The 22,708-nt window shown below is 34.5% G+C and overlaps 1 pseudogene; it reads right to left on the reverse strand.

The window, feature by feature from the left end:
* The window catches only part of LOC123234025, a 112,062-nt pseudogene that overhangs the window by 82,582 nt on the left and 6,772 nt on the right, over positions 1–22,708 (reverse strand).

Here is a 22,708-nt window from a genome sequence, read left to right on the forward strand (position 1 = left end):
AATTTCCAAAGTTAATAGAATATCCCAAGGGAGAAGGTGGGATAGGGTGGATTAGAAAAATATTTTATTGTGTTGGTAGGGAGTTGTTGCAGGTATATGAAATTCATATGGTGGTGTTGTCAAGGGAATGGCAGTCACATTCCCAACATGTTATGGGGTGGTAAAGTGGCCAGGAAGGACACTTGGAGAAAGTATTATGACTTCACAAAGAAACTGAATAAAGAGAAAGTTTAAAAATGACTTCCGAATAGTAAGAAAGATTCATTTAGTTCCATTCAGTTGGCACTTGGACCTGGAATTAGGAAGACTTGAATTTAATCTAAACTTGCATACATACTAGCTATGTGACTGTGCAAGTCACTTAACCTCTGTCTGCCTCGGTTTCCTTATCCATAAAATGGGGATACTAATAGCACCTACCTCTTAGAGCCGTTGAGAGTATAAAATGAAATACTATTCGTAAAAATAAAGCACCATTTGATGCTAAAATAATAAGTATTAATTATAATAATAAGCACTTATTGTTTATAGCCCTCCGTACCATATACTGGGGGTTACAAAGAATAAAAAGATGCATGTTCTTCCCTCCTTAGATTTCTGGCTAGAAGAGTAGGAATATAGCCCCTTTTTAGGACGAAAATTTTCTTATTAAATAAGAAATATCAAGAACTTAATGTATGTCTGACAACAACAACAAAAAATCATCCTCTATGCTACTTGTTAACCATTTCCAAACTATGACTGGGAAGCCTCCCCTTTCTTCGTTCCCTTCCAGCTCCCCTTCATGTGTTGTTTCTCCCATTAGAATGGAATCTCCACGATTCAGATCTCCTTTACCTCTAAAACATAGATTATCTTATTTTTTGGATTTGTATCCCTAGTTAAGTACTTCATAAATTCTTTATCATTCATCTATCCCTGCTGGGGTGACTATATCCTTACCACATATTAAATACCTACAGGCCAAAATTAGAGAAACAACTTTCACATTTCTATGAAGCTCTCCAAGCTTATACAAACATGTATTTTCGCATTGCTTATTGGCACTGATAAACAATTCATTATATCACTTAATGTTTATTTGATCTACACATAGTAGATGATCATTTTTGGCTAGAGATTATGTTTGTTTGTTTTCTATTATGTGTTTCCAACTCACAACACAGTGTTCCAGCAGATAAGAAACTCTTAATACTTATTAAATGTAATTTTTTAATGATGGAAAAATATTATAAAATTTACTAATTAGGATATATGTGTGTGTAAATCTCTTTCTCAAATATGCATAAGTATGTATACATATACTTACATATATTATAACAGTCATTTAAATATATTTTCCAACTCCTTGGATTTTTTTTGTTTGTTTTAGATTTATTCTTTTGAAAATAAACTTCCTTATATTTTCACCTGCCCTTTTCCAAATACTAACCTTACCGACAAAGTGCTAGGAGACGAAGCAGAGAAACCTTGAATATTTTAGGATCTTTGGAGTAGAATATTAAATACAATGTTTGAGAGAATAGGAGTAATTTTTTTCCAGTTCATTGACAGTCATTCAACTCTTAAGTGTTTTTGTTTTCCTCCTTCCCCCCACTCCATTTGGCTGTATGTTAATGTATCCATAAGAAATAAAATAACACCCAATTTGCTTTCAGTTTTGGAACTTATCTTCATTTGAATTATTTTATCAGAGAAGCTTCATATTTAAGTGTGTGACTTTATGTATCCTTAGATAGAATTTAATTATTTCTTAAAGACAATTTCTTTCCAAAGAAAATTAACTGTAATTTTCAAATGAAACTAGACTAAAAAACAGAGCTTAGAATATAGCTTCTGATAGTACTTGTGGGACCTTGAGCAAGTCTTAATCTCCTTGGGCTTCAGATTTCTCATCTGTAAAATGAAGAGTTTGGACTAAATGGCCTCTGTGGTCTATTCCAGCGCTAGATCCATGATTTTATTTTATCAAAGGATTTAACATTTTGAGGTACCTTAGAGAGCATCTAGTTTAACCCTTTTACTTTACAGGTGAGGATAATTAGGTTCAGAGCTATTAAGGTTGGGGCCACATTTATGCTTGAATGCTAGCCTTCAATTCCCTTTCCTTTAATGAGATAAAAAAGATTATCTGTGGCTTTTATAAAACTTACTTCTAAAAAAGAAGCAAAAAATTAAGCAAAACCTACTGACTTAGAAACTACATCTGGTATTATATGCAAGATTCTTCACTCAAGGAAAAAAGATGCATCTAATATTCCTCTGATTATATCATGCAGATAGAAATAGATTCACAGATGGATTTTTAGGAACACATTTGTACCATAAAGAAAAGAAAGCTCTGTAGTATTCTCAATGCTTGAAGGCATATATGGCCTCCTTAAGCAGGGTGTTTAGTTAAAGACAAGAATAAGAATCATTTTAGTTCATTTACTAATGAGAGTAGTTTAACCTCTATGCTCACAACATTGTATTAAAATTCTTCCCAATAGTGCCTCCTTCAGAGTGAAAAATAATATATTAGTACAACAGATCCTCCCCAAAGGTAATGGCTTGACATTTATTGCTCTAAGTCAGAGATATCAAACGTATAAGTGTATGTGGCCCATGACATTCCTGAGTACGGCCTGAACCAAATTAAAATCAATTTCCTATCTGATTTTAATGTGTTGATGTATTAATTAGAAAGAAATACATAAACATATGAGGTTTTCTCAGTCAATATGTGGCCTTTGTGGATCTTTCTAATGGCTTAGTGATACCCCCATTAACTTTTTGACTTTGACATTATCATTCTAAATTATTGTATGTATTTTTGTTCTAATATAGAAGGTCTCACTGAAGTTAAAACAAGTATAAAATGCTACACACACTGGTTACACCCGAGAAATGATTTCTGACTCAATGATCTGCTTTGACTGTAGAACATGCTTCCAAGTACAATTCAAGCTTTTGAATATAATTTTCCATTTAACATTTTAAGTAACTTTAGTCCTGGCAACCTTTAAGATGTTTTATAAGTCAAGTGCTTTGTAAACCTTAAATGCTCATATAAATGTGAGTTATTACAGTAAGCTAAGTAAGGTCCAAGCAGAGTCCAAGATCCTTGAGATATTGATAATAACTGACATTTATGCAGAGCTTTACAGATTGCAAAGCCCTTTTCTTACATTATCTTACTTGATCCTCATGACAACATTGTATACATTAGGCTAATAGGTCAAGCATTGGTGATTTCCACAGGGAGCATCCAGGTAGATTTAACTCATCTATGACTTTATAGTTAAGTCTTAGAAGGTTTAACAGGGGCTGGAAGAAGTAATACAATTAGCCCACGGTCATATAAAGCATGCCAGAGGCAGGATATGGATGCAGGTCTAATTTATTCCAAGTCCAGTTCTCTATTCACTTGTTAACACTGTTTCTCTCACTAAGCAAGTAATAAAAATATCATTATCTTCCTTTTATAAATAAGGAAACTGAGGCTCAAAAAATAAAGTGATTTCCTCAATGTCATTTAGTTAGTAGGAGTAAAAGTTGACATTTTCATTTAAGGCTTTTGTCCAGAACTCTATCCACTAAGCCAGTGATTACTCCAACTAGTCAGGGAGAAGAACAGAAAATTAGCAAAAGCCCAATCATTGAGTATTGAAAGAATTTCTTTATATTCAGCAAGCTCTCTGACATCAGAGATTTTTAGAGCTGGTAACCAGATCAACTGGGGTCAAACGCCAAACACAATGAGATTAGGGGTTTATTTTTTATCAGGAACCTAAAAGCTATAGTAGATTATTATGCTAACCAATATCAGAGAAATCAAAATTGACTAGATATAGATCAAGAAATCTGCTTTACTAACCTTGAACCTGGTTAATGGTAGGAAATTATGATCTTTGTGAAAAACCAATTTCACTTTTTTATTTCATTTTATCTTTTCATTCCACAAAATAAATATGAGAAATTATAGTCATATTGTGCACATACACACACACACACACACACAAATCTTAAAAAATATGTTTCTTCCTTAAAAAATAAACCCAGAAATGGTGTTTTATTTTAAACTTGTATCATTCATTACAGTAACAAAAGTCAATGAGTTTCTGTGGAGAGGATCATCAACTGGAGAAGTTGAACAATTTTTTTATAAATGAATGAGATGGAATATGATTGTGCTATAGAAAATGCTAATAGTCACAGAAGTAGTAAATGTCAAAGGTAGGATTTGGACCCAGGATTTGGAAAGAAATGATTTAAGTGAAAGCTAGGAAGACTTATATGAATGGATACAGAGGAAAGAAAGCATAAAGAAGAAAATAACTTAAATTATAATAAGTACATTATAAAAATATGCAATCTTTAAAGACTCAAGAGTTTCGATCAAAACAGTGATTAAGCATGATTCCAAAGACTAAGTAAAAACTGCTAGCCACCTTCTAACAGAGTACTTATGGACTAAATATAGACTAGACAATATGGGGATTTCTTTTTACTATGTATATTATTTGAAAAGGCCTAGCAGTACCAGATCTTAAACATTACTATAAAGAAGTAGTCATCAAAATAATATTGTTCTGGCTAAGAAACAGAAGTGTGGATTAATGGAATTGACATGGAGTAAATGACCTCAGCAAGTTAGTGTTCAGTAAACCCAAAGATCCCAGCTTTTGGAACAAAAACTCACTATTTGACAAAAACTTCTTGGAAAATTGAAAAACACTATGGGGATAATTAGATTTAGATGAATATATTATACCAAAATAAATTCAAGATGGGTAAATGACTTAAATATTGGGAATGGAATCATGAATAATATACCTCTTAGATTTGTGGGAAAGGAAAAAAAAATATAAGACCAAATAAGAGATAGAGAACATTATAAAATGTAAAATGAATAATTCTGATTACATCAAATTAAGGAGTTTTTGTACAAACAAAACCAATACAACCAAAATTAGAAAGAAAGTAACAAACTGGGAAAAAACCTTTATAACAAAACTCTCTGACAAAGATTTAATTTCCCAGACATTTAAGGAACAAAGTCAAATTTCAAAAAATCAAATCATTCCCCAACTGATAAATGAGCAAAGGACATGAATAGGCAGTTTTCACATAATGAAATAAAAACTATCAATAAGCACATAAAAAAGTGTTCTAAATCCCTACTGATTAGAGAAATGCAAATTAAAACAACTCTGAGGTACCGCCTCAAACCTAGCAGATTGGCCAATATGACAACAAAGGAAAGCGATAAATGTTGGAGCGGTTGTGGCAAAATTGGGACACTAATACACTGCTGGTGGAATTGTGAATTAATCCAACCATTCTGGAAGGCAATTTGGGACTATGTGCAAAGGGCTTAAAAGACCACCTGCCCTTTGATGCAGCCATACCACTGCTGGGTTTGTACCTCAAAGAGATAATAAGGAAAAATACCTACACAAAAATATTTATAGACTTGTTCTTCGTGGTGGCAAAAAGCTGGAAAATGAGGGGGTGTCTATCGACTAGGGAATGGCTGAACAAATTGTGTATCTGATATCTGATGACAATGGAATACTTTTGTGTTGAAAGGAATAATGAACTGGAGGAATTCCATGTGAACTGGAAAGACCTCCAGGAATTGGTGCAGAGCGAAAGGAGCAGAGCTAGAAGAACATTGTACACAGAGACTGATACACTGTGGTACAATCGAACGTAATGAATTTCTCTACTAGCAGCAATGCAATGGAGAAAGAAAGCTATCCACATCCAGAGAAAGAACTGTGGGAGCAAAAGCACAAAAGAAAAACATATGATTGATCACATGGTTTGATGGGGATATGATTGGGGTTTTGATGTTAAAAAATCACTCTACTACAAAGATGAATAACATGGAAACAGATTTTAAACAATGATACATGTTTAACCCAATGGAATTTCTTGTCAGCTCTGCAAGGGGGAGGGAAAAGTGGTGGGAAAAATCATGAATCGTGTAACCATGGGAAAGTATTCTAAATAAATAAATAATTTTTAAAAATCATAAAATAAATATAATTGATGAATTGAATTATGTAGCTTATGGGTCATGTGTGGTACACACGGAAAGACACTGAACCTGGCATCTGAGATCCTCAGAAACATGTGATCCTGAAGCAATTGCTTTTCTTCTTTGGGTCTCAGTATCTCAGGCTCCAGTTAGACTAAGCCTCTAAAATCTCTTATATTTTCACTATTTATTATCATAGGATCTAGATAGGTCTTTATGTCAACTGCTGATGATATTCCTTCTTGAATCATGAAGTGTAACAAAAAGATGGTCTTGAGAAGTTTTAATCTTTCCAAGGCAGAAGAGTGGTGAGGGCTAGGCAATGGGGATTAAGTGACTTGCCCAGGGTCACACAGCTAGGAAGTGTCTGAAGCCAGATTTGAATTTAGGGCCTCCCATCTCTAGGCCTGGTTCTTAATCCACTGAGCACCCCAGCTGTTCCTGGGGAAGTTTTAATCTTTAAATGCCCCCCTTTTTTCTCCTGTCTCCTTTATACATAGTGACTAAATCTGAAATTTTCTTAAGAGAATTTCAAAATGAAGAAATATTCCGTACTAATGCTAGCTGAGCCTTTTTGTGAAATTTATGGCCTTAGAGAAATGCCTAGAATACTCAGGGTTTAAATGACTTGTCCAAGGTCACACAGTAAGTATGTGTCAAAGGAAAGGACTCAAACCTAGATCTTTCTGTCTCTGATACATGGCTACACTGCCTAGCATCCCCTAATATAGAAATAAGCACATTAGATTGATTGCTGCTCCGGGGTAACAAACATATATCCTTATAGTTGCCAGGTACTTAGCATTTCCTTACATCAACTAGAGAAGGAAATCTGAGGTGGGAATTGAGGAGGCTACATGCCTAGGACAGATGAAGGGTTTGGGCAATTTTCTGTTAGAAATGGAAACCAGTTTAAGGGATAAGGTGCAAAAAGAGTGAATCCACTAAAATATATTTCATTCAGGGTTAAACTTAATAGTATAATGAGTTTAAAGGGAGCTACCCTGAAATATCTATCAGCCTTTAATTAATAATTTTTCATTATAGTTTGCATTTTGATTATTGTAGATTGGTACAGTCCCAAAACTTTGATTAATAGAATGACCAAGAACTACCATGAGCAGAATCAATTATAGTTTCCTAGCATGAAACCATGAAGCCTGGACACTTAATAAACATTGCTGGCTGGAGATGGGATGAAACTGTGACTGTTTAACATGGCTATTTATTAAATGAGGATGGGGAAAAGTGAAAAATGAGGTTTATAATCGGTGTTCATCCATTATTCTTCTGCTCAGTCTAAATTGAAAACTTCTGAATAATGTCTTCGGGTAATCAAATGCTGAATGCAGGCTTGATTATTCAAACAATTTAGGGCTTTGTCAATTCTCTTCAAGAACACTCTACTATGAACTTAAAATTCCATCCAACTCACAGAGTGTACATTAAGCATAAATAGCACATGTTTAGAACAGTAAAAAATATGATGGTACTATTTGTTGTAAAATTTATAAGTCATTGCCACTAAAATTTCTTCTATAGACCCTTGATTCTGGTATCTATAAAAGTATAATAACATTGAAGAAAGGGATTTTACACTGGAGAATCAGAAGTTACACTAAGAGAAACTTGGTAAGAAGGTTGACCCAAGTTATAGTGGCAGGTTAATAAAGTGGAATAACTACTAGATTTATAAGGTTTTGACATAGCATATTGAAAGGAATACAGCAGATGAGGAAACTGGACCTTTGGAGTTGTGACTTACAAAGATCACTTAAATAGTAAATGGCAGAATTTTTACTTGAAATCAGGTCCTCTGAATCTAAACCGAGTGCTACAAATCTCTAATTTTATTTGATCTTTCCAATTAAAAAAATGAATCAAATACATCATAAGAATCAGTGAGAATCACTAGACAGACAGATCTAGCCTCCATTTTTATCCTCAACATTTTAGTAGAATTTTAAAAAGTCATCTTACATGTGGGGTGCTCTATAGAGTGGACACTCTGTGCTGGAGTGGGTCATGGACAGAGAAAGTTGCACAAGTATGAATGGGGCATGATATGTATCACTAGAGGAAGTCAGATTATGAGCTACTTTAGGGCATGGAGTGACTTGCCTCTTTTTAAAAATCTCTAGCACTTAGCACAATGTTTGACACATAGGTCTTAGGAAATGTTGGGTACTGGAGTTGAGGATTTTATCTATTTTATCTATTCAATAACTTAATTCAACAAATATTTGTTAAGCACAACAAGCTAAATGTCATAGGTTTTTGTTGTTGTTGTTTGTTTTACCTCAAGAGACTTGTAGTCTAATTGAAAATTGGATGTGTATAGAAACAAATATAATGTAATTCAAGATTTAATAAGTACAGAAATACTATAAGAAATTTGAGGGTGAAGAGATTGCTTCTATTTGGGGAAATAAAAGAAAGTTTATAGTTACCACTACCCCATATGCTCTAAATTTATGGCTTTTTGTCAATGTTGATAATCATTTGTATTTCTGTAGGTAGACTGCAAAAACAGGTAAAACCTAAAACCATAAAAGATCAAGCAACAGAGTAAAAATAAACATAGTTGGAAATGTGTGTTCAAATCATATATTTGCAACTGTTATCCCCAGATAGGAGGAACTGTGGTATAGAGAAGTAGAGTGATATCGTACTAGTCTGAAAATTCTTGGGAGTTCCTACTTTTGAATCTTGGCTCTTCCACTTACTACTTATGAGACCTTGCATGAGATACTTAACCTTTCTTACTTCATTTTCTCATCTATAAAATGGGAAAAGATAGACTAAATGACATCTCAGGTCCCTTCTAGATTTTAATTTATGTCAGTGAACTTGTAGAAGCCCAAGTGTATTTACATTCAAAATATAGTTGACATTTGTACTAACCTTGTAGGGATATTATGAATAAAGAATTCTGTAAACTGTATATGAATGTTAATTATTCCTAATCTGCAGTAGCTCTGGCTAAAAGCTAAAGTTATTGAGTTCTAATGTAAGGATCCCTGATTGGAATAAGGATGGCTGGGTTGTTCATAAACTACATATATGACCATGAGCAGATTAGTTTATCTTTCTTGCCTTGTTTATTTATAAAATTAATGAGTGGGACTAAATGAATTCTAAGTTCCTTCCATATTTAAAAAACACTATTCTTTTAGAGGCTAAAATTGATGAGAAAGAATACATTGAAATTAGTAATGGAAATGGATTATTTTGGTTCATTTTTTCTTCTACCTTTTAACAATTGTATCCTCCCCCTTCTTTATTTGCCCCCCAAAAAACCCAATGGCCTTTATCAGTGTTAGCAAACCTATAGCACAAATGACAAAGATGGCATGCAGAGCACTCTCAGTGGGCACACAGCCATCCCCCCACAGAGTTCATTACTAGAAAGGTGGAGGGATTCATGGCAGAGCTGCTCCCCTCCCCTTCATGCCTGATGATGTTTTTTCACATCCCCTACCCCTCTGCCCAGCATCCCAATGGTAATGCACAGTGGGTAAGGTGGGCAGCTCATAGGTGGAGGGGAGCAGAGTGCTCAGACCACTCCCCTCCCTCTCTATATATTCAATGAAGACATTCCTCACTTCACCCACCCCTCCATTGAGCAGCCCAATGGGGTAAGGGTAGGGGCAGGGCAGGGTGTGCCTGACCCTCAATGGGGGCAGGGTCCAACACTCCTTCTCTAAAAGGTAAACCATTACTGGCCTATATAATCAAACAGCTGCTTACTGAATGTTATCCAGTGACCTGAGTTAAGAAAATCCTCAGTGGAATTTAACTGAAGAGGACCTTAGTCAATGTGATGATCTTGTTCCAAAGGCTTTGTTTTAACTAAGCTGTAGTATTATTCACATCTGTCTCCTTTTCTCTTTGTTAGATGCCTTGGGTAAGAGTTTGATTAGTGAGGGGAGTTTCAATAATTTGCTATATAGAGATATCAGCAGCTTTCCCTTTATTGTGGTATTCCTGCCCCAAAAATAATTTAAAAGATTTTAAAACTGTAATCCTTTAAGGGTAAAAGGTATTAGACTAGTTTCTTTGTTTTTTAAAAAAAATTGTTTTAGTAACCATGGAGGACAAAAGTAGGAGCAGTAGGACAAAATTACAGAAAAACACAGGGTAAAAATGAGTAAACACTATCAAACGACTGGATCTGTCTAAAAGTATTATATGGCCTCTTGAGAAGTCATGAGTTCTACACCACTGAAAATTTGTAAACAGAGGATGAAACACTATTAATTAAGCATAACGTAGAAGGGTTTCCTGCGTAAACATGAATAAAACAATATGGCCTCTGAGTTCCCTCCCAATGCTGACTCTATGATTTGATGATCCCATAGTTATATAAATGTGTAGGAGAAGTTTTCTGTTCATCTTTAGAAGAATTTGAATCATGTCCAAGGTCTTTTATCAGATATTTAAATTTTCTATGATCATCTAACATCCTGAAATCTACCTCTTCACCAAAGGGAGATTTCAAATTGGTTATTGTAACATAACATTATATGTCCTGTGTCATTTCTATTCTATGGTACATAATCCCATGGAAAAGAGAAATCTTGCAATGCACACAAATAATCAAATGAGGATCAAATGAAAAAAATATTTGCGAAGTGCTTGGTAAATTTTAAAATGTTATATAAATGTTAGTTAGCAGCTCATGTAAGACCACTTCTTTTAAGGACATGGAAATGAGGGAACAGTAAGTACTTTCTTGTGGAAGAGGGATCTGTATCATTAAAATGCAGAAGTGATACACCGCTACCCTCTTCAATCTGTGTTGATTAACTCAATTGATGCTAATGAGGCCAAGGTCACAGTTTCAATCCATGTATGGATAAGGTAGCTTGCAGAAATAAAATGCTCTGTTTCAGGAACACCTGTTAAATGTCTAACCCTGGCAAGCCATCTGGCAAATACATGGTGTTGATTTCAAAAGAAAGCAGGTGAAAGAATGTGGACTGATCAGCAAAACCCACCTGCCCAACTAGATAAAACAACTAAAAGCACACTTCACTGACTGTATAGGTCAGTATTCTCACCTTCACTTATACAACAGGTCATAGAATTTTCAGATAACAAACACACTTTAGCGATCAGATCATTTCTTCTAATGGTCTCATTTGAAAGATGTAGAAACAAAATGCCTTTGAGACGAATAATATGTTCTTCTTCTTAACTCTGAACTAGAAGGGACTTACAAATCGGATTATACTTGACCCACCTGAAACATCTTGAGTAAGCTGATCATTAAAATTTAGTCTGAGTGGCCTCAGACACTTCCCAGCTGTGTGACCCTGGGCAAGTCACTTGACCCCATCATTGCCCTCCCTTACTACTCTTCCACCTAGGAGCCAATACACAGAAGTTAAGGGTTTTAAAAAAAATTTAGTCTGAGCATCCACCATGGAAATCAGAAAATACTACAATTCAGGGCTTGATTGTTATGTCTATCATTTAGATTTAAGAAAGTGATAGATTATTAACAATGCAGGATACATTTAAAATTTGTATTTTTTTTAGAAAGCAAGTTGTTGAATGTTTATCAGCATACTTCTGCACAGATCATCTGTTTTAACATTAATAAAGTAGAAGCCAAAGAGGTTAAGAGCTAGCTTATAGTCCAGCACCACTTTTTTTTACTACGTCAAATGATTCTTTCTCATTTTATACTACTTTTCTCTCTGACTCCTGATGGCAGGTCTTTAGAAAGGACTAAAGACCTATTAGTAGGAGCAGCATTGTTTCATTTCTTTGCTGATAGTGAGACCCTTCATCAGGAGGGTTCCAGTGACTGCAGAGAGAAGGAAGCTAAACACAAGATATTATAAAGGTGAAACCAACAAGCCTTTGGCATATTTGGAAAAGAGTGGATGCAACATGTTGCCCCAAAGAAATCCAACCCTGTGCATATATTAGAAACATTAGTTCTTAGGAAATGAGCCCTAGAAATTCTTTCTAATACTTGAGACCTTTTATAATTAATCCTGGCTAAATTTTGGAGACTTCCACTCTAGTTACTTTCTTGGTTTTGTGCCTTTTGATAGGAATTAATTTCCTTCATCTCAACAATATGGTTTTGAACGTTTAAACATTTTAAACATTAGCCTTTTGGTTGTAACCATCCCAAAGGCAACTTGAATGAATCAGACACATAAGATCTCTTGCCATGCTTGCTTCTAACCTCAAACATGTTTGCGGGATATATTTCAGACTCCTAGAATTTCCAAATCAGCTTCTACTTTGGCTACTACAAATGTTTCCAAAACTTCAGCAATCCCTATTTCTGACAGGAAGGACAAAATGTTAAGTTACTGGAAAACTGGCTTAGGTCCTGGTGGCATTTTGGTTCAGATAGCACTCAAATGTTAATGGGAATCACATTAGAAAAGTCAATTTCAAGATGTTTCCAGCTTAAGTTTGCAGATCCAAATGGGTTAGATATTTCAGATAACCTGGAGATGAGTATATACACATTAGAGACATTTTCTGAACTGGCCAAAGATGGAAGTTTAGTAACTCATAATAGGAACGTTTTGAATTTACACTTTAAAATGCTATTGTGGTTAGTAAAGCATGTAGTATAATATAATTTTATAGCATTGTTCATACAAGAATGGATCACATCTGATTATGATAGCACTACAAATACAATTCAGCTCATTAAGTTTGTATGGATAGAATTTTGCTTCCCAGGGACTCTCTCTCCCAGCATCCCATTTATATATCTAACTTATGTAGTAAAGTAGGGAAGATAAAGTTCTGAGTGTAGCTCCGCCCTCTCTCTCTTTTCCTGGGAATGCGGCTTTTGAGGTTGGGTGAGTGCCAGGCAGGAGAATTTTACTCATGTATTATTTACTTAGGCTTTTACTTTTATTCTTTTATTCCTTTTACTTCAAGTAATTACTAATCAATCTTATAAAATACTTGGAATTATTGGTTATTAATTTAAATCTTACAAGTTATAGCCTAGTGCATCCTGCAGGTTATGGAGAGGGTTTCATGAGAATGGGGCCAGGTGTAAAAGAAAACACCACATTCCCCTTAAGAGCCAAGAATTGAAAACAAATGATACACTTTCATCTCTACTGAACTATTCTCAAGCACTGAAGCTCTTTGGAGGCCTTTTTATTTCTTTTAAGTAAGCAAGTTCTATGAGCCAAACATTGCAACCACAACGGAAACACATGTGCCAGTATGTGCAATTACTGCCTCTTCTCTGATAGATCTAGATTGCCAAAAGAAATATTCAATAAAATCATGGGTATGTGAACTTTTTGGTATTATGAATATGATTCCTACTTATTATCATTTCTTTCTCAATGTGATCAGTGTTATGTAGTCAATATTGAAAAAGTATTAGCAAAAAAGAACACTATGGTCTGCTAGCCCAGTTTATTCACTAGCTGTGGGAACTTTTACAGTTCTCTGAGTATTAATTCCTTCCTTTGTAAAGTTTGGATTCTAATATTTGACTTACCTGTCTCAAGGTGTTAATATGAGGGTCAAATGAGAAATTATATATAAAATTCTTTGTAACTTTCAAAACCTAATCAAGTGAAACATGTTTTAGAATTATTATTATTGATTTAAAAATTATTTAAACAAGCTCCTCACACACACACACACACACACACACACACAAAGTAATAGATACCAGAATAGATAAAAGTCCAGACTATTTCTATTTTTGGAAAAAAATTAATAGATAACCAGAAATTTACATAGTTTCATTGACTTAAAATTTCAAGGAACTTCAAAGGTTATCCAATTCAATCTTCTATTTTAAATCAGAAACTGATTTTAAAACTAGAGGGGTTAAATGACTTGTCCAGTGTCAAAGAATAGTCTGGGTGGGATATGGTTACAACATAAATCAACTATCTCAATGAGAAAACAAAATTATCTGGAAATTGCTTAAAAACAAATACTGCAGTGGGGTAAAGTGGAAACATGAATTTGGAGTTGTTAAAAAATCTGTGGTCTAATTCTAGCTCTGCTTTTTAATATTCATATTTTGTTATTGAGGGCAACAAGGAGCCACAGTGGATAGAACACTGGGCTTGGATTAAAGACTACATCTTCCTTACCTCAAATCTGTGGCACTTAACTAGCTGTGTAATCCTAGGTAAATAATTTAAACCTGTTTGCTTCAGTCTCCTCATCTATAAAATGATCTTGAGAAATAAATGGCAAACCATTCTAGTCTCTTTGCCAACAAAACCCAAATGAGGTCACAAGGAATCAGACATGACTGAAAAGAACTGGATGACAACAACAATTGGTATTGAACTAGATGCTGCTTACAATGCTAAATAAAAATCTAAAATGCCTCTTATGAGGCAATACACATATTCCTGTGTATTTGGGGAGGTATGGGACCCAAGGAGAGTTTCAATAAAGAATATGAAACTTTTTTTAAAGTTTTACTTTCCATATTAGAATTAATACTGTGTATTGGCTGCCAGACTGAAGAGAGGTAAGGGCTAGGCAATAGGGGTTAAGTGACTTGCTCTTAGTCACACAGCTAGGTAGTGTCTCAGGTCACATTTGAATGCAGGACATCCCATATATAGGTCTGGCTCCTAATCCACTGATTTACCTAGTTGCCCTCTATGAACACATTTTTTAAAATTTTTACAAAGGAGATAGTGAATGAAAGACTATATTTTGTGCAACTTTTGTTGTAGGCCAGGACAAAAATTGGTTATTCTTATCAGATACAAGATTTAAAATTCAATAAAAAATAAATTTATTCTATTTTAGACTAAAAACCACTCTCCAATAGATATCTTAGTCCTAAGAAGTGAATAAACAGTTCTCAAAAGAAGTTTAATAATCGTATGAAAGATTGCTCCAAATCCTTAATAATGAAATAAATGCAAAACAAAACAACTCTGATGTTTCATTTCGCAAGCTGTAAATTGCCAATGATGAAAAACAGATGGAAATAGTCAATGTCAAAGAGAGGCAACTAATGCATCGCTGGTAGAAGTAGAATCAGTATAACCATTTTGTGGAGCAACTTGGTACAAACCAAGCAGTGCTATGGCTGGATCAAAAGGCAGACAATCTTTTAAAAGCCCTTTGAGCATAGTTCCAAATAGCCATCCAGAATGGTTGGATCAATTCACAACTCCACCAGCAATGCATTAATGTCCCAATTTTGCCACATCCCCTCCAATATTCACCACTTTCCTTTGCTGTCATGTTAGCTAATCTGCTAGGTGTGAGGTGGTACCTCAGAGTTGTTTTGATTTGCATTTCTCTAATTATAAGAGATTTAGAGCACTTTTTTATGTATTTGTTGATAGTTTTGATTTCTTTATCTGAAAATTGCCTATCCATGTCCCTTGCCCATTTATCAATTGGGGAATGGCTTGATTTTTTGTACAAATGATTTAGCTCCTTATATATTTGAGGCTTTTGTAAGAGTTTTTTGTTATAAAGATTTTTCCCCAATTTGTTGCTTCCCTTTTAATTTTGGTAGCATTGGTTTTATTTGTACAAAGGCTTTTTAGTTTAATGTAACCAAAATTATTAATTTTATATTTTGTAATTTTTTTCTTACTCTTTCTTGGTTTTAAGATCATTCCTTTCCCAGAAATCTGAAAAATATACTATTCTGTGCTCACCTAATTTACTTATAGTTTCCTTCTTTATATTTAAGTCATTCACCCATTCTGAATTTATCTTGGTATAGGGTGTAAGATGTTGATCTAGACCCAATCTCTCCCATATTGTTTTCCAATTTTCCCAGCAGGTTTTGTCAAAAAGTGGGTTTTTGTCCCAAAAGCTGGGTTCTTTGGGTTTATCCTAGACTGTCTAGCTGAGGTTGCTTACCCTGACTCTATTCCACTGATCCTCCCTTCTGCCTCTTTTCCAGTACCATATTGTCTTGATGCCTACTGCTTTATAATATAGTTTAAGATCTGGTCCTGTTAGAGCACCTTCCTTCATTTTATTTTTTTTTATTATTTCCCTTGATATTCTTGGTCTTTTGTTCTTCCAAATGAACTTTGTTATAGTTTTTTTTCTAATTCAGTAAAAAAGTTTTTTGGTAGTTTGATAGGTATGGCACTAAATAGGTAAATTAATTTGGGCAGGATGGTCATTTTTATTATGTTAGCTCATCCTACCCATGAGCAATCAATGTTTCTCCAATTGTTTAAATCTAGTTTTAACTTTGTGTAAAGGGTTTCATAGTTGTCCTTGTATAATTCCTGTGTTTGTCTTGGCAGATAGATTCCTAAGTATTTTATATTGTCTATGGCAGTGATGGGCAATCTACAGCCTGTAGGCCAGATGCAGCCCCCTGAAATGTTCTACATGGCCTTGACATTATTCCTAATCTGAAGAATACAATGAGTAGGTTACAATACAATGAAACTTCAAAAGAGTTGCCTTAGAAACAGACTGACAGATGAGCATTTCTTTTCCTTTGGCTTCCTCTTTAAAAAGTTTGCCCATCACTGGGTGATTTTAAATGGAATTTCTCTCTCTAACTCTTGCTGTTGCAATGCATTGGAAATATATAGAAATTCTGATGATTTATGTGCATTTATTTTGTATCCTGCAAATTTGCTAAAATTGTTGATTATTTCTATTAGCTTTTTAGTTGATTCTCTAGGATTTTTTAAGGAGACCATCAAATCATCTCCAAAGAGTGATAGTTTAGTTTCCTCATTGCCTATTTAAATCCTTTTTGTTTATTTTTCTTCTCTAATTGTTATTGCTAGTGTTTCTAATACAATGTTAAATAATAGAGATGATAATGGGCATCCTTGTTTAACTCTTGATCTTACTGGAAATGTTCCTAGTTTATCCCCATTTCAGATGATGTTTGTTGATGGTTTTAGACATATACCATTTATTATTTTTAGGAAAGGTCCTTCTATTCCTATATTTTCTAGTGTTTTCAGTAGGAATGGTTGTTGTATTTTGTCAAGGGGTTTTTCAGTATCTATCGAAATAATCATGTAATTTTTGTTGGTTAGCTTGTTGATATGGTCAATTACATGAATGGTTTTCCTAAAATTGAACCATCCTTGCATTCCTTTTTTTTTTTAAATTTTTTTTTTAACCCTTAACTTCTGTGTATTGACCTATAGGTGGAAGAGTGGTAAGGGTAGGCAATGGGGGTCAAGTGACTTGCCCAGGGTCACACAGCTAGGAAGTGTCTGAGGCCGGATTTGAACCTAGGACCTCCTGTCTCTAGGCCTGGCTCTCAATCCACTGAGCTACCCAGCTGCCCCCTATCCTTGCATTCCTGATATAAATCCCACCTGATCATAATGAATAACTTTTGTGATCACTTGTTGGAATCTTTTTGCTAATATTCTATTTAAGATTTTTGCATTTATGTTCATTAAAGAGATTGGTCTGTAGTTTTCTTTCTCTGTTTTCATTCTACCTGACTTTCAGATCAGAGCCATATTTGTGTCATAAAAGGAATTTTGCAGAACTCTTTCTTTGCTTATTATGTCAATAATTTGTATACTATTGGGATTAGTTATTCTTTGAAGGTTTGATAGAATTCACTTATGAATCCATCTGGTCCTGGGGATTTTTTCTTAGGGAGTTCCTTGATGGTTTGTTCAATTTCTTTTTCTGATATTGGCTTATTTAAGTATTCTATTTTTCTGCTGTTAATCTAGGCAATTTATATTTTTGTAAATATTCATCCATCTCACATAGATTGCTATATTTACTGCCATATAATTGGGCAAAATAGTTTTTAATGATTGCTTTGATTTCTTCTTCATTAGAGGTGAGGTCTCCCTTTTAATCTTTAATACTGATAATTTGGTTTTCTTCTTTCCTTTTTAAAATTAGATTGACCAGTACTTTTTTTCAATTTTGTTTCTTCAAAGTACCAGCTTCTAGTCTCATTTATTAATTCAATAGATTTTTTAATTTTAATTTTATTAATTTCTCCTTTAATTTTTAAAATATCTAATTTGGTACTTAAGTGGGGATTTTTAATTTGTTCGCTTTCAATTTTTTTGATTTGCATGCCCAGTTCATTGATATTTGCCCTCCCTAATTTGTTAATATATGCACTTAAGGATATAAATTTCCCCCTGAGTACTGCTTTAGCTGCATTCCACACATTTGGTAGGAAGTCTCATCATTGTCATTCTCTTCTATAAAATTATTGATTGTTTCTATGATTTGTTCTTTAATTTGGAGAGTCATATTATTAAATTTCCAATTAATTTTTGATTTGCTTATTCATGCACCCTTACTAATTATTATTTATATTGCATTATGATCTGAAAAGGTTACATATATTATTTCTACTCTTTTGCTTTTGTTTGCCATTTTTCTATTCCCTAGAACATGGTCAATCTTTGTGAATGTACAATGTGCAACTGAAAAAGAAGTTGTGTTTCTTTTTGTCCCTACTTGTTTTGCTCTATATATCTATTAATTCTAATTTTTTCTAGGATTTCATTCACCTCTCTTATATCTTTCTTATTTGTCTTTTTTTTATTTTTTGGTTTTATTTATCTAGCTTTGATAAAGGAAGATTTAGATTTCCCACTAGTATATTTTTATTATCTGTTTCCTCCTTGAGCTCTGCCAGTTTTTCTTTTAGAAATTTGGATGCTATACTATTTGGTGCATATGTGTTGAGTACTGCTATTTCTTTATTGTTTATACTGCCTTTTATCAGGATGTAATTACCTTCCCCCTATCTCTTTTAACCAGATCTATTTTTACTTTGGCTTTATCAGAAATCATGATTGCACTTCCTGCCTTCTTTTTCTCAGTTAAGGTCAATAGATTTTGCTCTAGCCTTTTTATTTTTTTTATTTTTTATTTTTTTTTGTTTTAAACCCTTAACTTCTGTGTATTGACTTATAGGTGGAAGAGTGGTAAGGGTAGGCAATGGGGGTCAAGTGACTTGCCCAGGGTCACACAGCTGGGAAGTGTCTGAGGCCTGATTTGAACCTAGGACCTCCAGTCTCTAGGCCTGGCTCTCAATCCACTGAGCTACCCAGCTGCCCCCCCAGCCTTTTATTTTTACTCTATGTATGTCTGCCTGTTTCATGTGTGTTTCTTGTAGACAACATATGGTAGGATTTTGGTTTCTAATCCACTCTGCTGTTTGCTTCTGTTTTATGGGTGAATCCATCCCATTTACATTCAAAGTTATAATTATCAACTGTGTATTCACAGACATTTTGATTCCTTCTCCTTGTCTTGCACCTTCTTCTTATGCTATTTTAAACTAGTGGGTTTTTAAAAATCATTCCCCCTTATCCCCTCCCTTAGTTTACTTCTCTTTCTGCTCCCTCCCTTTTTGTTCCCCTCTTATTATTTTTAAGGCCTAATGAATTCCCTTCCCCCTCTATTCCCCTCTCTTTTTGAACTCCCCACCCCATTACCCACCTTGATTTATGCCTTCTGACTTTCTCCATAGGGTAAGATAGAATTCGATATCCCAATGTATCTATCTACTCTTCCTTCTCAGGATTCATTCCCCTCAGAGTAAGGTTTAAGTATTTCCTATTAATGCTCTCTTCCTCTCCTTCTTATAATAGTATTCATCCCCTCTCCCTTCCTATGCCCTCTTTGTGTGGTATAGATTATTCTATTTTTCTTATTCCTCCAAGTTTCTCTTGGTGCCATCTTCTATTTCCCCCTTCCCCCCCCATAAACCATTTAGTACTCTAACCTCTCCCTATGAATAATTGTTCTAATTACTATAATAGTGAGTACAATTTTTGAGAATTACTCATCACATTTCTCCATATAGGAAAACAAATAATTTGATCTTATTGAAGCCCTTAAAGACACACATTTAAAAATAAGAGTTTTCTTTCCTTTCCCTCTCTTTCTTAGTTACCTTTTCATATTTCTCTTGATTTTTGTGGTTGGATAACAAACTTTTCATTTAGTACTGGTCTCTTCTTTACAAATACATGTAAATCTTTTATCTTGTTGAATGCCCATACTTTCCTCTGAAAGCATATAATCAGTTTTGATGGGTAGGTTGTAGACCCAATTCTCTTGCCTTTCTGAATATCATATTCCAAGCCTTGTGATCTTTTAATGTGGAGGCTGCCAGATCTTCTGTAATCCTGATTGGTGTTCTTTGAAATCTGAACTGTCTCTTTCTGGCACCTTGTATTTTTTTTCCTTAACTTGGAAATCTTGATTTTGGCAATTATACTCCTGGGGGGTTGGCTTTTGAGGGTTTAGTGTATAGGATAATCTATGGATACTTTCAATGTCTATTTTTCCCTCTTGTTGAAGAACATCAGTGCAGTTTTCTTGGTTAATTTCTTGTAGTGTCCAAATTTCTATTAATTTCTGATTTTTCAGGAAGACCAATGATTCTCAAATTGTCTCTTCTAGACTTGTTCTCTTTATCTGTCATTCTCTCTGAGATATTTCATCTTTCCTTCTATTTTGTCATTCTTTTGACTTTGTTTTATTAGTTCTTGCTGTCTTGCAACATCATTGGTTTCTACTTGCCTGATTCTGGCCTTTAGAGTCTGGTTTTCTGCTATAATTTTCCTCTCCCATTTGGTCTATCTTCTATCCCTGCTTTTTCAGTTGGGTCTTCAACTGGGAGTTTCTGTCTTTTAAACTGTTAATTTCATTTTGAGCTATTTCCCACTTCTCTTGCCAAATCTCTTCCACCTTTCTCATGATCTCAGACTTGAACTCTTCAAGACCTTGTGACCTATTTTCATTTGAGGGGAAGGTTTGGATGCATTTACTTTTTTGTCCTCCTCTGCTGTCTGCTCTGTTGTCTGGATTTTTTTCTGTGTAAAAGTTGTCAAGTGTTAATGCTTTCCTCTTGTTCTTCTTCTTGGTTAGCTCTTGGGCTTTGCTTGCCATTATTATGCTGGTTTTTCCTTCTTAGTCAGAAGTATGTGTGAGGCAGGCAAGCTCTCTGTATATAGAGCTATTGAGCAGTTTTTGCCTGAGGCTACTTTAAAAGCCACAGTGCATTGCTACCCCTCTCAGCTATATCCTTGAGCCCAAGTTCTGCATTCTTTAGACTCCTGGGGTCTCAAGTCTAGATGTTCTCAGGGTCAAGCCTCTTGGTGGTCCCAGTCAGCTGCTAGGACCCCAGATATTTCTTCATGCTTACTTCTCTGCCCAAGACTCCTTTACGAGTCTCAGTGAACTGCTTCCACTGTCTTTCACCCCTCTGCTCTAGGTCCCCACTCACATTCCACCATCAAATTCCACATTATTTAGCCTTTTGGGGTCTTAAGTCTTGCTCTCAGGAGTAAGCCTTTGGTGGTCCCAATTAGCTCCCAAGAACTTAGTGAATACCCCACACTTGCTCTAATTCTTGTGTGCTGGCACTGGCACTGTAGGTGAGGTGGGGGGTAGGGGTGGGTTGATCAGCTTGTGTCTTATTGGGAGCTATTTCACCCCCTTATAGTGTGGAAATGCCCAAATCCCAGGTACCTTCAATGTTGCATCCTATTGTCAGGTCCCTTCATTCATCTGGATTTGTTTTTTGTGTCCTTTTGAGGTATCATGTATGAATTGGGTTGGAGAGTTAAGCTACCTGCTTCTATTCTGCAGCCATCTTAACCTGGAAGTCTCTTGAATATAGTTCTTGATATTTCACAGGAATTTTTTTTCCCCTTTCCACTGTTGTAGAAATTGTAGAAATTGTTTTTCTGGCTCTGCGCAATCACTTTTCAATAGTTCATATAATGTCTAAGATTTCTCTGAATATATCTTTTTAATTATTCCTCATGGTTCAAGAAAAATTACTTTGTATTCCTGTATTCATATATATATATAATCAAAGAAGATATATATCAAAGAAGAAAGGATATCCTTTCTTCTTTGATTTCTTTGGAGCATAAACCTTTTAGTGGTACAGCTAGATCAAAATATATGAATTTTTAGTGACATTTAGAATCTAGTTCCACATTATTTTTCAGGATAGATACACCACTTTGAAACACATTAATTATGCATCAAGGTATTTTTCTCCAATAATTCTTCTAGCTACCATTTTTACCCCCTCTCCCTCCCCATCATGGTCAATATGATGGTAATGAGGAACTTAAGAGTAATTTTAATATATATTTCTCTTATTGGTAGTAATTTATAATTTGTTATATGTGTGTTTATAGTTTTTTTTTCCTTTGAGGCTAGCCTATTTAACATTCTTTGACTGGGGAATGGGTCTTGTTCTTATATATTGGTATCAATTCCCTACATATATTGGATAACAGAATTTTATCAGATTAATATGCTATGAAGGTTTTTTTTCCCCAAAATTATTTGTTGGTTTTGCTTATGCAATTTTATGTAATCAGTATTATTGATTTTATTTCCTATAATGCTCTTTTATCTTTTATTGGTTAAGAATTATTCTGTATTCATTGTTATTCCAGTTTATTGCTATAATTCACTTTAGTTAAAATCTTTAATATCTAATTCATCTATCTTTTTTGAAATTTTGAGATCATTTTGATATAGTTTATAAAATACTGATCTGAGCTTTCTGACAGATGTCATTCTAGCCTTCTTAGCAATTTCTTTTGAATAATGTGACCTTGATCTGGTAGCTGGACTCCTTGGGTACACTGTGCATTATTCTACTATGTACACTTACGTCTGGGTCTTGTGCATCAGATCTGTTCCTCTGATTAACCATTTATTTGACTT

This window comes from Gracilinanus agilis, chromosome 2 (genome assembly GCF_016433145.1).
Source record: "Gracilinanus agilis isolate LMUSP501 chromosome 2, AgileGrace, whole genome shotgun sequence".
NCBI classification, from domain to species: domain Eukaryota; kingdom Metazoa; phylum Chordata; class Mammalia; order Didelphimorphia; family Didelphidae; genus Gracilinanus; species Gracilinanus agilis.